This window comes from Pan paniscus, chromosome Y (genome assembly GCF_029289425.2).
Source record: "Pan paniscus chromosome Y, NHGRI_mPanPan1-v2.0_pri, whole genome shotgun sequence".
Classification (NCBI taxonomy): Eukaryota; Metazoa; Chordata; class Mammalia; order Primates; family Hominidae; genus Pan; species Pan paniscus.
In genome coordinates, this window is record NC_073273.2 from 38,985,493 (window position 1) to 39,002,912 (window position 17,420).

The 17,420-nt window shown below is 39.7% G+C and overlaps 1 protein-coding gene and 1 pseudogene across 18 annotated transcripts in view; one reads left to right on the plus strand and one right to left on the minus strand.

The window, feature by feature from the left end:
• UTY (ubiquitously transcribed tetratricopeptide repeat containing, Y-linked) overlaps window positions 1–17,420 on the minus strand; it is a 254,423-nt gene that overhangs the window by 48,612 nt on the left and 188,391 nt on the right. The gene's annotated exons all lie outside the window — the stretch shown is intronic.
• LOC129395524 (proteasome subunit alpha type-6-like) lies at window positions 6,907–7,876 on the plus strand (annotated as a pseudogene).

Sequence of the window (17,420 nt, forward strand, 5' to 3'; positions counted from 1 at the left end):
CATTGACAAACATCCACATCTGCGACAATCCAGAGAAACATGATATATCCAAATTAAGTAAGGCACCAGGGGTCAGTCCCAGAGAGACAAGAGATCCATGACCTTTCAGACAAATAATTCAAAATAGCTGTTTTGAGGAACCACAACTATATGTAACATAACACAGAGAAGGAATTTTCTATTAGATAAATTTGACAAAGAGATTAAAAAGAGTCAAGTAGAAATTCTAGAGTTAAAAAAATGCAACTGACACACTGAAGAATGCATCAGAGATTTCTAATAGCAGAATTGATCAGAAGAATCAGTAAGCTTGAAAACAGGCTATTTGAAAATATACTATCGGGGAGACAAAATAAAAAAGATTAAAGCACACCTACAAGTTCTATAAAGAGTGTTAAAAAGGCAAATCTAAGAGTTATTGGCATTAAAGAGGAGATAGAGGCCAGGCACGGTGGCTCACAGCTGTAAGGCCAGCACTTTGGGGGCTGAGGTGTGCAGATCACCTGAGGTCAGGACACCAGGCCTGGCCAACATAGTGAAACCCCGTCTCTACTAAAAATACAAAAATTAGTTGGGCATGGTGGCATGTGCCTGGAGTCCCAGCTATGTGGGAGGCTGAGGCATGGGACTCACTTGAACCCGGGAGGTGGAGGTTGCAGTGAGCTTGGATTGCGCTACTGCATTCCAGCCTATGCAACAAGAACAAAATTCTGTCTCAAATAAAAAGGAGACAGAGAGCAAGATCAGGGTAGAAAGTTTATTGAAAGGGAAAATGGAGAACTTCCCAAAGCAAGAGAAAGGTATCAATATTCAAGTACAACAACGTCACAGAATACCAAGCACATTTTTTGGTTTTTGAGATGGAGTGTCACTCTGTTGCCCAGGCTGGAGTGCAGTGGCACCGTGTTGGCTCACTGCAACCTCCGTGTCCTGGCTTCAAGCAATTATCCTACCTCAGCCTCCCAAGTAGCCGGGATTACAGGCGCCCACCACCACGCCCAGCTAATTTTTGTATTTTTTTTAGTAGAAATGGGGTTTCACCATGTTGGCCAGGCTGTCTTGAACTCCTGACCTCAGGTGATCCGTCTGCCTTGGCCTCCCAAAGTGCTGGGATTACAGATGTGGGCCACTACACACAGCCCACCAAGCAGATTTAACCCCAATAAGATGATCTTAGGCCTTTAAGAATAAAATTACCAAAGATCAAAGACAAAGGAAAGACCTAAAAGCAGTGACAGGGGAAACAAGTAACATACTTAAAAAAAAAAAAAAAGCTCCAAAACATCTGTCAGCAGACTTCCTGGTGAAATCCCTAAAAGCCAGGAGACAGCAGCATGACATACTTAAAGTGCTTAAGGAGAAAAATTTCCAGAATAGTATATCCAGCAAAAATATCAAACACAAAGGAGAAATACTTCTGACAAACAAAAGATGAAGGATATCACCAATACCAGACTCGCTCTACAAGAAATGCTAACAGGAGTTCTTCAATTACCAAATTTAACTACAAAAAGTTTTCAAGATACAGACAATATAGTAAGATATAAATAGAAACAACAGAAAGTTTAAAAGGGGGATGAAATTAAAGTGTGAATTTTTTTAGTTTTCTCTTTGCTTGTTTTTGCAATCAGTGTTAAGTTGTCATCAGTATCACCAGAGAAAATCACCTTCATAAAAAGGGAGACAGCAAGGAAAGAAAAAACACAGAATGATGAGGAAACAAAAATACAGTTACAGGAGTAATTCCTTATCCATAACATTGAATGTAAATGAACTAAGCTCTCCAATCAAAAGAAACAGAGTGGCTGAGTGCAGAATTAAAAAGATGCAACAACATACTGTCTACAAGAAACTGAAACTACAGAGACTGAAAAGAAAGGGATGAAGAGATATTCTATGCAAATAAAAATGAGCAAAGAACAGGAGTGGCTGTATTTATGCCACAAAACTGATTCAAAATAAAACCTATTAAGAACAAAGAAAGTCATTATATAATGATAAAGGGGTCAATTCAATAAGAGGGCTTAACAATTGCAAACATATATGCACCTAACGCTGTAGCACACAGATATACATATATATATATATGCAAATATTATGAGAGCTAAAGGAAGATATAGATCCCAGTACAACAATGGCTAAAGACTTCAACACCCTACTTTCAGCATAGGGCAAGTCAGATCATTCATACAGAAAATGAACCAAGCAGCATTGGACTTAATATGCATTATAGACCAAATGGACCTGACATATATTTACAGAACATTTCATCTAATGGCTGCGGAATACACATTCTGCTCCTCAGCATATGCATCATTCTCAAGGCCAGACCATATGATAGGCCAAAAAACAAGTCTTAAAACATTAAAAACAAAATGAAACAATATGAAATATCTTCTCTGACCATAATGGAATAAAACTAGACATCAGTAACAAGCAGAACTTTTGAAAGTATAAAAGCAACTGGAAAATTTGTTGGGGAAAATTTTTCAACTGGAAAAACAATTATAATTTTCCAATTGTTTTTATAGTTTCAAACATTCTAGAATGGACAGAAGGCCAATAAAGAGATTAAGAATAAAATTTAAAAACTGCTTGAAACAAGTAACAATAAAAACACAACATAATGAGGGAAGAGAGAGAGACCCTCTCATATTGTTTTATACTCAGTACCTGTTTTAAAAAAAAAAAAAAAACAAGGAAGTAAAATCAAAGACAGGCAGCCTGGCGCCAGGCCTGAAACCAGGCCTGGGCCTGCCTGGCGTAAACCCAGTAGTTAAAAATCAACTCATAACTTAGAAACTGATGTTATTCATAGATTCCAGACATTGTATAGAAGAACACTGTGAAACTCCGTGCCTTGTTCTGTTTTTCTCTGACCACCGGTGCATGCAGCCCCTGTCATGTACCCCTTGCTTGCTCAAATCTATCATGACCCTTTCAAGTGAAATGCTTAGAGTTGTGAGCCCTTAAAAGGGACAGGAATTGCTCACTGGGGGAGCTCAGATTTTAAGGCAGTAGCTTGCTGATGCTCCCAGCTGAATAAAGCCCTTCCTTCTACAACTCAGTATCTGAGAGGCTTTATCAGCGGCTCATCCTGCTACATTTCTTGGTTCCCTGACCGGGAAACATGATAACTGACAGACAGCCGAGGCAGCCCCTTAGGCCTGCCCTGCGGAGCATCCCTGCAGGGGACTCTGGCCAGCCTGAGTGACGCGATCCAAAGAGCGCTCCCGGGTAAGAAATTGCCTGGGTGGAACGCCTAGCCAAAGCAGCGCGTAGCAGGCCCCTGCAGAGGATCAGCACAGTGGCTGAACACCAGGAAGGAACTGGCACTTTGAGTCTGGACATCTGAAACTTGGTAAGACTAGTCTTTGGAACTTGCCACACTCCACCTGAGTGGAAGCGTGGCCTCATCACCCATGGTGTGCCTGTATTGGCACTTTTGTTCTGGTTTGACTTGGCTTGACTAGGTAAGAGCAATCTTTGGAACTTGCCCCATTCCATCGGAGTGGAAGCATGGCCTGATCACCCATGGAGTGCCTGCATTGGCACTTTTGTTCTGGTTTTGACTTGAGTTAGATTGCATGATACTTTGGTTTTGGTTTTGATCTGGCTTGGATTTCTAGATACTCTGATTTTGGTTTTGATTTTGGTTTGGTGTAAACTGCAAAAGTGTGTGTGTGCCCTTTTTACCTGTTCTTTGTTTTGTGGTGTGCATGTGGTGTCAGCTTAGTGTTTTGTCTCAAAGAAGCATAGGCCAGGCACAAATAAGACCACCCCACTAGGAACTATGTTAAAAAAAATTTCAAGAAAGAATTTAAAGGAGATTACGGTGTTACTGTGACACTAGGAAAACTTAGAACTTTGTGTGAAACAGACTGGCCAGCATTAGAGGTGGGTTGGCCATCAGAAGGAAGCTTGGACAGGTAGGTCCCTTGTTTCAAAGGTATGACACAAGGTAACCTGTAAGCCAAGGCACCCAGACCAGTTTCCGTACATAGACAGTTACAGCTGGTTTCAGACCCACTTCCCCCGCCCCTAACAGTAGTTAAGAGAACAGCAGCATAAGCGGCTGGCAGAGGCAAGAAAAGACCAGCAGAGAGAAAAAGAGGCCATCTATATCAATTCTAAGTTAATTTAGACTAAACAAGGTCTAGCAAAAGATAATTAAAATCTCAAACTTACAAGGTTTTCAGTAAAAGTGAAGTTTGCTAAAAGTTAACAGTACAACGTATCATGGTAACTTCTAATCTTGTGGCTTTAGACAGTCTAGTCCAAAGACATAAAGAAAGTTTGCTTTGAAAAAAAGGGGTGGAGGCAGAATTTATGTAAAAAGAGTGTTATATAGTAAATTCTTGTCCTGAAATAAATTAACTGGCTGTTTAAAGAAAAAAAAAGTTTGTAATAAGTGAAAGTTGAGACATGTTGAAAAGTTGTGAAAGTTGTGAAAGAAAAAAAAGTGATAAAAAAATTTTTATGTAAAAAATGTTGTATAATTTAAAAGTAATAAGGCCTCCTGAGTACTACTGAAGAAACAGTTTATGTGCAAGGTGTATAAAAAAAGTAAAATATACCTTTAGTAAAAAGATTAAAAGGAGGCATAAGAATGTAGATTTTTACCTACATTAAAAGGTTAAAAAAATTATTGTTTTGAAAGTTTAAGCGAGTTTTAAAATGTTAATTATAAAAAAAATTCTGTGTGTAACCATATTAGCTAAAGTTAAAAAAGTATCATCCAGTTTCTCTGTGAACTACACATTAAAGTAAAAATGCAACAGGTTTCTCTTAAAGCATCAACCTGCTCTTTAACAAAAATTATAAAAGGTTAAAAAGAGTCTATAAAATCTTACCTTATGGTCAAACATAAAAAATTGGATAAATATGTCTACAAGGTTTAATTAAAATTAAGTTTAACATTAACACACTAATATAAAGGTAAAATTCAGCTTATCTGGTATAAAAGTCATACAAGAAGCATTATTAAATATAAAATGGTGTTTAGCTTTCTTTGGTCTAAAAACTAATAAAAATAGGTGCTAAAGGAAACATTCATTTTACTAGAGGATCATAGAAGTTAAAGACTTAAAATAAACTTTGGCAATTAAGACAGCATACCGAGATGCAAATGCCTAGCTGAAATAGATCAAATTATTCCATCTGCACGTTAAACAAAAGCAGTTGTTATGCTTGTGCACATGGTAGGCCAGAGGCCCTGATTGTTCCCCTTCCACTAAGGTGGTCCTCCAGTCGACCAGGTGTGGGCTGCATGGTAGCTCTTTTACAGAATTCTACAGCCTGGAGTAATAAGTCATGCCAAGCTCTCTCTGCTATATCCCAGAGTCCCTGCGGGTCTGCCCCTGAGGGCCATCCAGCTTCTGTCTCCCAACATTAAGTTCACTTCTTGTCTCTCATGGCAAGGAGGAGACTTAGCATTCCTTGGAGACCTGAAGGGATGCAGTGAGCTTAACAATTTTCAAGAGCTTATCAATCAGTCACCCCTTGTTCAACCCTCAGTGGATGTGTAGTGATATTGTGGTGGACCTTTACTGGGCACTCTGCTGAATAACTAGAGTGGCACTTGTGCATTAGTCCATTTAGCTATCCCTTTCACCCTGGCATTTAATCAACCAGAGGGAAAAAAAAATAAGACATCATAAAGTGAGAGAAGCCCCTTATAAGTCTTTCAACTCTCGCATCTATTTAGATGCAATTAGAGCCCTGCAAAAAATACCAGATCAATTTAAAGCTTGAAATCAAATAGTTACAGGATTTAAGTCAATATTTTAATAGATGACAGTCGATAAAAATGTAAATTAGATAAACTACATCTTTTACAACAAACAGCAACAAGCTTTTCACGAGTTAAAAAGAGGAACTCATGTCAGCCCCAGCCCTGAGGCTACCTGACCTGACAAAACTCTTTACACGGTATGTGTCAGAAAGAGAAAAAATGGCAGTTGGAGTTTTAACCCAGACTGTAGGGCCCTGGCCAAGGCCAGTGGCCTACCTCTCAAAACAACTAGATGGGGTTTCCAAAGGCTGGCCCCCATGTCCAAAGGCCCTGGTAGCAACAGTCCTGTTAGCATAAGAAGCAAATAAGCTAACGCTTAGGCAAAACCTAAAGTTCCCCCATGCTGTAGTGATTTTAATAAATACCAAAGGACACCATTAGCTAATGAATGCTAGACTAACTAGATACCAAAGCTTGCTCTGTGAAAATGCCCGATAATCACTGAAGTTTGCAACACCCTAAACCCCGCCAACTTGCTCCTGGTATCAGAGAGCCCAGTTAAACATAACTGTGTAAAAGTATTGGACTCAGTTTATTCTAGAAGGCCCAACCTGCAAGACCATCCTTAAACATCAGTAGACTAGGAGCTGTACGTGGATGAGAGCAGCTTCGCCAATCCCTGCAAAGTGACTCTGAAAAAGACGACTAGCCCTGCTCCAGTCACACCCGGAAGCTGACTGGTCTACGCACAGCCATGGCATGAGGAAAACTGTCCTAGGACTTATTTTCCTTATAACATAGACCTGTGTAGTAAAAGCTTCCACGGCTTCTTCCCACATAGGCGACTGCCTTCAGTGCATACATCAGGCCACTGAGGTAAGAGAAAAGATTGCTATAGTCCTATTATTTTATGGTTATTATAAGTGTACCAGGAGTCTAAAAGAAACTTGTTTATATAATGCTATTCTATCCAAGGTATGTAGCCGAGGGAATAACCAACCTAATGCGTGTTATGACCCATTTTAAGCCTCCCATGATCACAGTTTTTAAAATAAAATTAAGGACTGGTCCTTTTCTAGGTGACACAAGTAAGGTAATAGCTACAATAGAAAAAAGAAAGGTCCCCAAAAATGTAACCTTAAAATTTGACACTTGGGAGGTGCTTGTGTGCCCCTGGTGCGGGAGCTATGGGGCCCAGGGATTGTGTTTGAAGTAGTGCTTCTACCAACATGTCCCATGGTTCCAGCGCTGGTTTTGACCGCCACATTACCATTTTTTCACCCGAGGGTCGGCTCTACCAAGTAGAATATGCTTTTAAGGCTATTAACCAGGGTGGCCTTACATCAGTAGCTGTCAGAGGTTAAGACTGTGTAGTAATTGTCCCACAGAAGAAAGTACCTGACAAATTATTGGATTCCAGCATAGTGACTCACTTATTCAAGATAACTGAAAACATTGGTTGTGTTACGACCGGAATGACAGCTGACAGCAGATCCCAGGTACAGAGGGCACGCTATGAGGCAGCTAACTGGAAATACAAGTATGGCTATGAAATTCCTGTGGACATGCTGTGTAAAAGAATTGCCGATATTTCTCAGGTCTACACACGCAATGCTGAGATGAGGCCTCTTGGTTGTTGTATGATTTTAATTGGTATAGATGAAGAGCAAGGCCCTCAGGTGTATAAGTGTGATCCTGCAGGTTACTATTGTGGGTTTAAAGCCACTGCAGTGGGAGTTAAACAAACTGAGACAACCAGCTTCCTTGAAAAAAAAGTGAAGAAGAAATTTGACTGGACATTTGAACAGACTTTGGAAACTGCAATTACATGCCTGTCTACTGTTCTATCAGTTGATTTCAAACCTTCAGAAATAGAAGTTGGAGTAGTGACAGTTGAAAATCCTGAATTCAGGATTCTTACAGAAGCAGACATTGATGCTCACCTTGTTGCTCTAGCAGAGAGAGACTAAACATTGTTGTTAGTTTACCAGATCCGTGATGCCACTTACCTGTGTGTTTGGTAACAACAAACCAACATCATGGAGGTCCCTGGATTGAAAAAAGAGCCTCTCCCACTCCTCCTACCACCGAAGTGGTTAGGACTCTATATAAATAAAAACAAGGCTTTTGGAAAAAAAAAAATTTGACACTTGTGCTGCTACTGATAGTAAGCAGCATAGAATAAGATGCGGTGCTCTAAATCACACACACACACACAAAGTTACACAGTAAAAAATAAGTATATCTGTCAAGAATCATATTTATGTATGATGTGTGTAATTACTAGTCTTGTGTCATCTAGACTTAGAAAAAACATGAAAAAGATCCTTAGCTGCAAAAAAAGAGAAGGCAGCCCCTCCTGCATGAATAGAAGCTGCAACCCCTTGAAATTAATAATTACAAATCCCTTAAACCCAAGGTAGAAAAAAGGAGAACACATATCTCTAGGCATCAATAAGAAAAGACTAAGTCCTAGCATAAACATCCTAATAAAAGGAGAGGTTCAAAGACGCTCTCCAGAACTAGTATTTCAGACTTTCTATGATAAACTAAATGTGCCTGTACCAGAGACTCCAAGAAAAACCAGAAATTTGTTTTTGCAATTAGCTGAGCATGTAGCCCAGTCTCTAAATGTCACTTCATGTTATGTTTGTAGAAAAACTAATAAGAGATCAACGGCCATAAGAAACCCAAGAATTAGTGCCTACAGACCCAGTTCCTGATGAATTCCTGGCCCAAAAGAATCACCCTGATCATCTCTAAGTTCTAAAAGTCTTAATTATTAGACAATATTGCATAGCTAAAAAAGAAAAGAATTCACTCATTCTGTAAGATGACTTAGTTGTGTAAGGCAAAAACTGTATTAATAGTACCGCAAAAAAAAAAAAAAAAAACCCACCAAAAACAGTTACATGGTGGAGTTCCAATTACACAGAAAAAGATCCATTCAGTAAATTTCCAAAGTTGCAGACTATTTAGGCCCACCTAGAATTCCACCGGGACTGGACGGCCCCCACCAGGTTATACTAGATATGCAGACACACAGCTTATGCTAAGCTGCTTGATCAGTGGACAGGTAGCTGTGTATTTGGCACCATTAAGCCATCTTTCTTCGCACTGCCCATAAAAACAGTGAACTTCTAGGCTTCCCTGTCTGCTTCCCGCGAAAAATGAAGCATAGCCATAGGTGATTAGAAAGATAATGAATGGCCCCCTGAATCATACAATACTATAGACCTATCACTTAGCATAAGATGGCTCATGAGGATATCGAACCCCATCTACATGCTCAACCGAATCATATGGTTACAAGCTGTTTTAGAAATTATTACTAATAAAACCGATCAAGCCTTGACTGTTCCTGCCCGGCAAGAGACTCTGATGAAAAATGCTATCTATCAAAATAGACTAGCTCTTGACTACTTGCTAGCAGCTGAAGGAGAAGTTTGTAGAAAATTTAACCTTACTAATTGTTGTCTACACATAGATGATCAGAGGCAAGTAGTTGAGGATATAGTTAAAGAGATAACAAAACTGGCACATGTACCCGTGCACGTGTGGCACAGACTCAATCCAGGAGCCATGTTTAGAAATTAGTTCCCAGCAATAAAAGGATTTAAACTATAAGAGTAATAATAGTAATAAAAACCTGCTTACTGCTCCCTTGTTTGCTACCTGTACTTCTTTAAATATATAAAAGCTTCATCGCTACCTTAGTTCACCAAAATGCTTCAGCACAAGTGTACTATATAAATCACTATCAATCTATTGAACAAAAAGACATAAGTAGCAAAAATAAAAGTGAGAACTCCCACTAATAAAAAAGTGAGATTCTCAAAGGGGGGAAATGAGGGAAGAGAGAGACCCTCTCATATTGTTTTATACTCAGTACCTGTTTTAAAAAACAAAAAAGTAAAACCAAAGACAGGCAGCCTGGCGCCAGGCCCGAAACCAGGCCTGGGGCTGCCTGGCCTAAACCCAGTAGTTAAAAATCACCTCATAACTTAGAACCGATGTTATTCATAGATTCCAGACATTGTATAGAAGAACACTGTGAAACTCCCTCCTTGTTCTGTTTCTCTCTGTCCGTTGGTGCATGCAGCCCGTCATGTACCCCTTGCTTGCTCAAATCAACCACAACCCTTTCATGTGAAATCCTTACAGTTGTGAGCCCTTAAAAAGGACAGGAATTGCTCACGCAAGGCACTCGGATTTTAAGGCAGTAGCTTGCCAATACTCCCAGCTGAATAAAGCCCTTCCTTCTACAACTCCGTGTCTGAGAAGTTTTGTCTGCGGCTCGTCCTGCTACCATAACAAATCCTACGGGAGATAAATCTAAAACTGTCTCTAGACAAAGGAAGGTCATTACCTAGAACAAGTGGGTCCATTCAACTGGGAAGTGTAACTATCAGAAATATATCTGGCACCCCAACATCAGAGTACCTACACATATATAAAGAAAATATTGACAGATATGAAGGAGGATGTTTATGGCAATACAAAAATATAGTAGGGGAATTCAACACCTACTTTAGAATAATGTATAAAGCACCCAGACCCACCCACCTGGCAAAAAAAAAAAAAAAAATCAATAGCTGACTTGAACCAGTACTAACAGGAAAGTTGATGACTATAAGTGCCTACAGCAAAAAAGAAAAAGTTCCAATGAAACAACCTAAAAATGCATCTTAAACAAGTAGAAAAAAGGAGCAAATCAAACCAAAGTTAGAAGAAAAGAAAAATAAAGATTAGAGTAGAAATAAATGAAGAAAACAAAATAAAAGATCAATGCAACAAAAAGTTCATTTTCTAAAAAGACAATATTGACCAACTCTTAGCTAGACTAACAACAACAACAAAAAAGCAGGAGACTCAAATAAATACAATCAGAGATGATAAAAGAGATATTACAACTGATAAATGTAGAATTACAAAGAATCCCTACAGGCTATTACTGGCAACTATATATACCAATAAATTAGAAAACCTATAAGAAACAGACACATTACATTTACAATTACAACCTGCCAAGACTGAACTAAAAGAAATACAAAATCTGAACAGACCAGTAATAAGTTAACAAGAATGGAGCCATAATAAAAAGTCTCACAGAAAAGCCCAGGACCTGCTGGCTTCACTGTTACAGTTTTTTGTTTTTGTTTTTTTTAGGTGGAGTCTCACCCTTGCTCAGACTGGAGTGAAGTGGCATGATCTTGGCTCACTGTAACCTCTGCCTCCTGGGTTCAAGCAATTCTCCTGCCTCAGCCTCTCAAGTAGCTGGCATGATAGGCATCTGCCACCATGCCTGGCTAATTTTTGTATTTTCAGTAGAGACAGGGTTTCACCATGTTGGCCAGGCTGGTGTTGAACTCCTGACTTCAGGCGATACACCTACCTCGGCCTCCCAAAGTGCTGGGATTACAGACGTGAGCCACCATGGTTGGCCTCACTGCTGAAACTTACATAATTTTTTTTTTTTTTTTTTTGAGACAGAGTCTCACTCTGTTGCCAGGCTGGAGTGCAGTGGTGCGACCTTGGCTCACTGCAACCTCCGACTCCCGGGTTCAAGCGATTCTCCTGCCTCAGCCTCCTGAGTAGCTGGGATTACAGGCACGTGCCACCATACCTGGCCAATTTTTTAATTTTTAGTAGAGCCAGGATGCTCTCCATCTCCACCCGCCTCAGCTTCCCAAAGTGCTGGGACTGCAGGTGTAAGCCACCGCCCTCGGCTGAATTTTACCAAACATTTAAAGAACTAACACCAATCCTACTCAAACAGTTCTGAAAAAGAGGAGGAAGAGATACTTCTAAACCCATTGTATGAGCTCAGTATTACTCATATATCAAAACCAGACAAAGACAATTAAGAGAAAGTACTGGGCAGTATAAACACAGGCCAAAATCCTTAACAAAATATAAGCAAACCAGGTTCAAAAACACATTAAAATGACCATTCATCATACTTTGCAGCCATAAAATGGAACAAGATAATGTCCTTGCATGGACATGGAATCCATTATCCCCTGCCAACCAATGCAGGAACAGAAAACCAAACACCACATGTTCTTACTTATAAGTGGGAGCTGAACAATGTGAACACAGGGAGGGGAACAACACACACTGGGGCTTTTCGGAGGGCGTGGAGAAGGGAGAGCATCAGGAAAAATAGCTAATGCATGCTAGGCTTAATACCAGGGTGACGGGTTGACAGTTGCAGCAGATCACCATGACACATGTTTACCTATGCAACAAACCTGCCCATCCTGCACATGTACTCAAGAACTAACATAAAATAAAATAAAATAAAAACTATTCATCATGACCAAGGGGAATTTATCACAGGGATGCAAGGATAGTCCAATATATGCAAATCAATCAGTATATCATATCAACAGAATGAAGGACAAAACCATATGATCATTTCAAATAATTCTGAAGACACATTTGATAAAATTCAATATCCCTTCATGATAAAAACTAATGAAAAACTGGATATAGAAAGAACAGACCTTCGACATGATAAAAACCATATATTAATACAACAGACACAGCTAGTATCACATTGAATAGGGAAAAACTGAAAGCCTTTCCTTTAAGAGCTGGAACACAACAAGGATGACCACTTTTGCCACTAACAAAACTAAGAACCAGTCTTTTAAATCCATAAACAAAACTGACAAAGAAAAAAAGAGAGAAGACTCCAACAAAATTAGAAAAGAAGACATTATAAAAGATATTCAGAAACAGGCCGGGTGCAGTGGCTCACATCTGTAATTCCAGAACTTTGGGACGCCAAGATGGGCTTCAAACACAAGGTCAGGAGTTCGAGACCACCCTGACCAACATGGTGAAACTTGTTCTACTAAAAATACAAAAATTAGCCAGGTGTGGTGGTGTGCGCCTGTAGTCCCAGCTACTCAGGAGGCCAAGGCAGGAGAATTGCTTGAACCTGGGAGGTGGAGGTTGCCATGAGCCAAGGTCACACCCCTGCACTCCAGCCTGGGTGACAGAGGGAGACTCTGTCTTGAAAAAAAAAAAAACAAAAACAAAAACAAGAAAAGAAAAGAAAAGGAAAAAGATATTCAGAAATAAAAAGCATCAAAGGGATTATAATGAACAATAATATGGCAAAAACTAGATAATCCAGAAGATATGAACAAATTCTAAGAAACACATTATACCTAGCAAATCTGCATCAAGAAGAAATAGGAATGCTGAACAGACCAGTAACAAATAAGGTGCTTTAATTAGTGATTAAAATTCCCTTAACAAAGAAAAGCCCAGGACCAGATGGCTTTGTGGGTGAATTCCAATAAACATTCAAAGAAAAATACCTATTTTCCAAAAAATAGAAGAAAAAAGACTTCTAAACTCATTTTATGAGGTCAACACCACCATAATATCAATGGCAGACAAAGATGTCACAAGAAAATAAGATGATAGGCCAACATTCCTATTGAACACTGGTAGAAAAATCCTTGGTAAAATACTAACAAATAGAATTGAGCAGCATATTAAAAGGATCATAAACCCTGAAAAAGTGAATTTATCCTCGGGAAATAATAATGGTGTGACATAGGCAAATAAATGTGACATACCATACTAACAGAAAAAAAGGTAAAACTACATGATTATCTAAACAGATCTAGAAAACGCATTTGACAAAGTTCAAACTCTATTGATATTTAAAACTTTCAACAAAATAGGTACAGAAGGAATGGATCTCATGGTTAATGCTGTATGGAAAAAGTACACAGCTAACATCATAATCACTGTGGGCAGAAATGAAAAGCTTTCCTCCTAAACCCTAAGTAAGAATGCTCATTCTTGGCATCTGTTTAGAATCTAATACTGTGCCAGACAATTAGATAAGAAAAATAAATAAATGGCATTCAAATTTTTTTTTTTGAGGCGGAGTCTCACTCTGTCCAGGTTGGAGTGTAGTGGCATGATCTTGGTTCATTGCAATCTCTGCCTCCTGAGTTTGAGCAATTATCCTGCCTCAGCTTCCCGAGTAGAGTAGCTGAGACCAAAGGCATGCACCACCATTCCCAGCTAATTTTTGTATTTTTAGTAGAGATGGGGTTTAACCATGTTGGCCAGAATGGTCTTGATCTCTTGACCTCGTTATCTGCCCACCTCGGCCTCCCAAAGTGCTGGGATTATAGGCGTGAGCCACCGCACCTGGCCATGGTGTTCAAATTTTAAGTGAAGAAGTATAATTACCTGTATTTGCAGATACCAATTCTCTATGTAGAAAACTCTAGAGACTCAACAAAGAAAACTGTTAGAATTAATAATTCAGAAAAGATTCAGGAAACAGAATTAGCATGTAAAAATCAACTGCACTTTATATAGAAAAATCAAACTACTAAAAAGAAAAAAAAATGAAGAAAATAATCCATTCATAGTAGCAACAAAAAGATATCTTGGTAATAAACGTAACCAAAGAAGTGAAATATTTGTACATTGAAAACTACAAAACACTGATACAGAAAATTAAAGGCACACATAAATGAAAAACATCTGTACTCATGGTTTGGAAGTATTAATATAAATACTGTTAAAATGTCCATATTACCCACAGTAATCCACAAATTCAATGTAATCTCAAGCAAAAGGCCAACTACATTGAATCTGTGGATTGCTGTGGGTAGTATGCAATTTTAGAAGAGAGAAAGTCTTCTAAAATTCACATGAAATCACAAAAGACTTCCAACAGCTAAAGTAATCTTGGGGAAGAAAAACAAAGCTAGAGGCGTCAAGTGACCTGATTTCAAAACATACCTCAAAGGTATAGCAATAAAAACAACAGGGTACTGGCATAAACACAGATATACAGACCAAAAGAAAAGAAGAGACCTCAGAAATACATAACTATGAACAACTGCTCTCTGACAAGGGTACCGAGAATAAACATGGGGAAAGAAAAATGTCTTCAATAAACTGTAATGGAAAAACTGCATTGTTTGATACAGAATTATAAAACTCAACTGTCATCTCATATTGTACACAAAAACCATCTCAAAATGGCTTAAAGGCCAAGACCCAAACTGAAAAAGTACTAGAAGAACACAGAGAAAAACACTGCTTACTTCAGGTTAAATGAAATAAATAAGACTCAGAAAGGCAAACACTTCATTATCTCACTTTATGCATGTACAATCTAAAAACATCAAACTCACAGAAGCACAATGTTGAACGATGACCATAAGGAAAGAAATATGGAAAGATGCTGGTCAAGTGGTCCATGTTTCAGTTATGCAGAAAGAATAAGTTCAGGGTACGTAACATACAAGATGATGACTGTACCAGTCTGTATACTATTGCTATAAAGAAATACCTGAGGCTGGGGGCCCTGGCTCACACCTGTTATCCAGCACTTTGGGAGGCCGACGCAGGTGGATCGCCTGAGGTCAGGAATTCAAGACCAGCCTGGCCAACATAGTGAAACCATGTCTGTATTAAAAATACAAAAAAATCAGCCAGGCATGGTGGTGGGCGCCTGTAATCCCAGCTACTTGGGAGGCTGAGGCAGGAGAATCACTTGAACCCGGGAGGCAGAGGTTGCAGTGAGCCGAGATCCCACCATTGCACCCCAGCCTGGGAAACGAGAGTGAAAACTGTCTTTAAAAAAAAAAAAGGAAATACCTGAGCTGACACTGGGTAATTTTTAAAGAAAAGAGGATTATCTGGCTCACAATAGTGCAAACTATAAAAGAAGAATGACACTATTATCTGGTTCTGATGAGAGATTCAGATAGCTTCCACTAATGGCAGAAGGCCGGGAATGGGAGGAGAGAGCAGAGATCATATAGCAAGACAAGGAACAGAAGAGCAGAGGCAATGGGCTCTTTTTAGTAACAACTCTATCAGGAACTAACAGTGTGAGAACTCACTCACACCCGCAGCTACAGAGAAGCATTAATTTACTCATGAGAGATCCCTCCCCATAACCCAAACACTCCCCAGGAGACCCCCACTTCTAACACTGGGATCAAATGTTAGCACTGAATTTAGGGGAACAAACACTGAAACTATAGCATTATCTCTGTGCCCCTACTCAAATTTCATGTACTTTTCACACCTAAAATACAATAATGACTTTCCATTAGTCCCGAAAAGTCTTAACTTGTTCCTGCATCAACTCGAAAGTCCAGTCTCACCTGAGATGCAAGGCAATTTCCTTATAGCTGTGAACTTGCAAAATAAAAAATGAGTTATTCACTTCCAAGATATAATTGAACAGACATTGGTTAACAATCCTTTTCTGAAAAGGATAAATCAAGCCAAGAAGGGAGTAACAGCCCCTATGCAAGCCTGAAAACTAGCAGGGCACACATTGAGTCTTGAAGCTTCAAAGTAATTTTTCTTGACTCCATGTCCCATATATTGGACATACTGGTGTGAGCAGCAGGCTCCCAAAGCCTTAAGCTGCTCCACTCACGTGGCTTTGCTGCGCACAGGCCATGTGACTGCTCTCATGGGTTAAAGTTGAATTTCTGCAGTTTTTCCAGTCTGGACTTGTGGGCTGCCACTGGCATTACCAACCTGATGTCTGTAGAACTGTGGCCCTGCTCCCACACCTCCATTGGGCAGTGTCCTACCAGAGGTCTCTCTGTGGAGGCTCTGTTCCTGTGGTAGGCTTCTGTGTGGCAGCATCCAGGTTTCTAATATGTCCTCTGAAATCTAGGTAGAAGCTGCCAAGGTTCCATGGCTCTTGCACTGTAGGCAACACAGACTTAACACCTGTGGAAGTCATCAAGGCTTAAAGTTTAAGTTCTCTGCAGTGGTGCAGGATGGGTAGAACAGCATCCTGAGGTGGCTCAGCGCAGCAATACCCTGGCTTGTCCATGCCTACTTTCCACGCCTTTCTATTCTCCCCAGTCTCCAGGATTGTGAGGAGAGGGGCAGACTTCAACATTTCTGAAATGCTTTTAGGGACTTTTTCCAATGGGCTTGAAGATTAGCACCTGGCTCCCTTTTAGTCATGCTAATCTCTCTACCAAGTGCTTGCTCTCAGCACCCTTGGACTCCTTTCCTGAAAATGCTCTTTCCTATTACATTTCCTTTCCAAATTTTACAATCTGCTTGCCTTTTAATTATAATTTCCACCTTTAGTTCATTCATTTGCTGCTGGTTTAGATGGTAAGCTGTTAAAAGTAGCCACGTAACTTATTCAAAGTTTGCTGCCTAGAAATTTTTTCTGCCCCCTACCCTAGGTCATCACCCTTAAGTTCAGCTTCCCACCGAGCCCTAGGGCAATGGAAACACAGCCAGGTTCTCTGCTGCAGAGTAACAAGGGTGACTTTTGCTCCAGTTCCCAGTAAGTTCATCATTTCCATCTGAGATCTCATCAGCAAGTCTTTTACTTTCTCTATCAGCATTTTGGCGAGAAACAGTTTACCAATCTCCAAGAAGCTCCAAACTTTCCCTTGTCTTCTGGACTTGTGAGCCCTCATCAGAATCACCCATTCATTACAATACAAACTTTTCCTAGCCTGGTCCTTCAGCTCTTTCAACCTCTGCCTATTACCCAGTTGCAAATCTGCTTCCGCATTTTCAGCTATCTTTTGGCAAAAAGTGGTATCCCATTTTTAAATAATGATTTTCTGTCTCAGTCCATTTAATGTTGCTATAAAGAAATGCCCAAGGCAGGGTAATAATATAAAGGAAAGAGGTTTAC